Source organism: Aulonocara sp. 'chitande type north' Nkhata Bay, linkage group LG3 (assembly GCF_057382095.1).
Source record: "Aulonocara sp. 'chitande type north' Nkhata Bay isolate Kocher_YH1m ecotype deep benthic linkage group LG3, A_spYH_male_GT1.1, whole genome shotgun sequence".
Classification (NCBI taxonomy): domain Eukaryota; kingdom Metazoa; phylum Chordata; class Actinopteri; order Cichliformes; family Cichlidae; genus Aulonocara; species Aulonocara sp. 'chitande type north' Nkhata Bay.
In genome coordinates, this window is record NC_141346.1 from 67,043,772 (window position 1) to 67,048,127 (window position 4,356).

Consider the following 4,356-nt stretch of genomic DNA (forward strand, 5'->3'; position numbering starts at 1 on the left):
ATCACCGCACGTAGCCCCGTTATTTTAAGGTCATCTTACGGTGTGTTCACACCGAACGCGATGGACGCGAATAGAGCGTCAGGTTTACATGTAAAGTCAATGGAAAAGTGCGATGACACGCGATTGCGGGTCCCGCGAAAATTCGGAAGCAGATTTGCGTTGCGAAAACGCGTGAAACGCGCGTCAGTGTAGCGCGTCTGGCGCGCTTGACTCGCGAATAAAGTTTTTGTGTTGCATTTTGTGCATACGCGCGTTTCGCATCTACCGCTCGAGTTGGAAAAATCTGAACTCCAGCGTCAAATCGCGCCGCGACAACCAATCAGGAGCCTGGTGACGTGGCTGTGACCTAGGTCAAAGGGGCAGATCCAGCCAAAGCCCTTCATTCTTCAATGGCGGGAAGGCTAATCAATGCTGTAGCAAACAACCCGGAGCTGTATGACACCAGCTGCTTTCTGTACCGAGACAGGAATATAAAGGACCGAGCTTGGAGGAAGATATGTGAAGAGATCGGGCAACCTGGTAAGTTCATTCATTTCTCTTTTGAAAGTTTTCACTGACCCGGGGAAGCCGCACAAAAGCTAGCAAGCCACCGCTATTTTCCCACTGACGTACAAATACCGTTCTGGTTTTATGCATGTTGTCATATAGGAATATATTTTATTGTTTATTAATAAACAGCACACAGTGGTCCCGCTCATCTGTCACTGCTTCGCTTTTTTGCTGATTTTTTTATTGCACAGTATAGCATTGCATTCTGCAGCCTGATTGACAAATCTGCTCCGTGTCGTCTCTCCTGTGCTTGCCAAATTTATCTCGTTTGGTTTTGAAAACCATCACGTCCAATAGAAAAAACAGCACAAAAACACCCATAACTATGACCTTCATTCGGAAATAGACACCTGCACCAGGAGGGAAAAAGGCGCACGAAAGTGGCAGGCAGATGAAGACAAACTGCGGCATAATAATACTTTTACGTTTTGCAATCTGCAAAGGTTTGCACTTTGAGAATCAATTGTGAGAACTGTGACCAATGTTCATGTGTGTGGGGAAAAAGTGTATAAAGTGCGTGGCAAGGGGCTAGTTATTCTGAGAACCCCTGCTGCAATAAATGAGGGACCACTGTCTACTCTATGATTATTATATTCAACCTGTTAACATTTAATACTGTATTGATAGAACCAACTGATTCTGCAGCAGAGCATCCCCTGTTGCTTCTCCTGGCTCCCCAGTCCCTGAGCTCCTGCTGCTGCACCACAGGTATGTAATTGTAGCATCAGATGTACAGCAAGCACTGATAGCTTTTTACTCGGTGGGATTCCCTTGTGATCACCTTTACTAAATGTCTACAACCAATCTGATTATATCCTGTTTGTTTGTTTTTTGATGTTGAAATTAAAATCTAGTAGCAGTCTTCTCATTTCTTTGTGTTTTGTGCTGTTTTACAGGCCCACAGAGGAGGACGGCTCCGAGGCAGATGAGGGACGGTCCATCGGTGGTGGAGCTGGCCATCCTGGAGTCCCTGAAGAGGCCACACCAGTCTCCAATGGAGCATTTCCTCCTCAGCCTTGTTCCTGCTCTGGAGAGCAGCTGGGTCCTTTTTATTCCTGTCTCTCTGTAAATAGTTATATTTTATATATTTATGTTTAATGTATTTCTGTGTGAGAATTTTAATATTATTTCAAATAAATTTTTATAATGATTAATGTATCAGTTCTACTACATTGCAAACGTTGGCACACGACTTGACACATGTAGAATTTATTTCATACTGGGAGTGCAGCATTATTAGGCAAGTTGTGTTTTTGAGGAATAATTTTATTATTGAACAACAACCATGTTCTCAATGAACCCAAAAAACGCATTAATATCAAAGCTGAATGTTTTTGGAAGTAGTTTTTAGTTTTAGCTATTTTAGGGGGATATCTGTGTGTGCAGGTGACTATTACTGTGCATAATTATTAGGCAACTTAACAAAAAACAAATATACATTTCTGACATTCAAAAACAAAACAAAAACAAATCAGCGACCAATATAGCCACCTTTCTTTGCAAGGACACTCAAAAGCCTGCCATCCATGGATTCTGTCAGTGTTTTGATCTGTTCACAATCAACATTGCGTGCAGCAGCAACCACAGCCTCCCAGACACTGTTCAGAGAGGTGTACTGTTTTCCCTCCTTGTAAATCTCACATTTGATGATGGACCACAGGTTCTCAATGGGGTTCAGATCAGGTGAACAAGGTGGCCATGTCATTAGTTTTTCTTCTTTTATACCCTTTCTTGCCAGCCACGCTGTGGAGTACTTGGACGCGTGTGATGGAGCATTGTCCTGCATGAAAATCATGTTTTTCTTGAAAGATGCAGACTTCTTCCTGTACCACTGCTTGAAGAAGGGGTCTTCCAGAAACTGGCAGTAGGACTGGGAGTTGAGCTTGACTCCATCCTCAACCCGAAAAGGCCCCACAAGCTCATCTTTGATGATACCAGCCCAAACCAGTACTCCACCTCCACCTTGCTGGCGTCTGAGTCGGACTGGAGCTCTCTGCCCTTTACCAATCCAGCCATGGGCCCATCCATCTGGCCCATCAAGACTCACTCTCATTTCATCAGTCCATAAAACCTTAGAAAAATCAGTCTTGAGATATTTCTTGGCCCAGTCTTGACGTTTCAGCTTGTGTGTCTTGTTCAGTGGTGGTCGTCTTTCAGCCTTTCTTACCTTGGCCATGTCTCTGAGTATTGCACACCTTGTGCTTTTGGGCACTCCAGTGATGTTGCAGCTCTGAAATATGGCCAAACTGGTGGCAAGTGGCATCTTGGCAGCTGCACGCTTGACTTTTCTCAGTTCATGGGCAGTTATTTTGCGCCTTGGTTTTTCCACACGCTTCTTGCAACCCTGTTGACTATTTTGAATGAAATGCTTGATTGTTCGATGATCACACTTCAGAAGCTTTGCAATTTTGAGACTGCTGCATCCCTCTGCTGTCACGGCGAGTGAGATGAGCCGTGTGGAAAATAAAGGAGGATCCAAACGCAGGCACCTGTAAAGGTGTGATGGTGGTTTATTAAACACAAAATAAAAATGGACAAAAGGCGAACCGAACAAAGACTAAACTATACTGGGAACAAACTGAGTACAGAACACGAACCTGAACATGAACGAGAGCGAGCAGAAACAGATTGACAGCAGGGAAACACACAGATAAAGCAGGGTGGATATACAGATGGACCAGCAACTACAAACACAGAAGACACGACTTAAATACACTCAGAGAATCACAGGGAGATTACACACAGCTGGGAGACACAGCTGGGAGTCATTAACGAGACGAGAGGTAAATCTGAACACACTCACATGAGACGCAGACCTTCACAATAAAACAGGGACAAGAAACCATCACACTAAGACGCAGACTCGACATAGAGAGAGAGACAGAAAATGACACATGGAACTAGACATATACTAAGCAGACACAACCGAAGAACAAATCTTAAACACAAACAGAAACATGAAACTCTAATAATAAACATCATAATCAGCATCATTAACACAACAAGAGAACAAGAAAACAATCCCTGATGCAAAATTAAACCAAAACATAATAAACTCAAAATACTGGGTGGAAACTAGGGCTGAACGATTATGGAAAATAATCTAATTGCGATTTTTTGCCCCAATATTGCGATTGCGATGCGATATGCGATTATTTTTTAAGGTCTTTGTCTTCTGTATTATTAAACAAAGACAAGCAATACATCATATAGTATGGCCAATACTATATTACATTAATTTTAAACTGTTCTTTCCTGGAAGACAGACCTCTGTTATGATGACATGAGGTGATGCATGAATTGATGACTGTCATTTTTATTTAACTTCTTCAATCACAACAGTATATTTGAACATACACAATAGTTTATTTTTAGCTTACAAACATCTGAGCATAAAGTGCTGACAAGGAACCCTGGTGTAAACATTAAAATGAAAGTCAGTACAATGTGCAGATTGCAGAAATATACATTAAAAAAAATCAGTGGCTTTACCACACTCAGTTTTTCGACATCTGTGAACTACTAGACAGTCATTCAATTAAAAAATAATATTAAATAAATAAAACTAATAAATAAAAAATACACACATCTTACTGATCTCTGCAGTCAGTAACATTACACATAAAGTGCAAACATAATAGCAATTGTATAAACACACACACAAACACGCCTTTAAAGTTTAAAGGCGTGAAATTGGACGGTCTAGCCTTCTGATTAGCTAATCAGAAGGCTAGTTCTGATTAGCGTCACCGCTGTCTCGGTGGAGTTTAATAAACTCGGCCGTCTGCTTCTTGCTATCTAAAATAT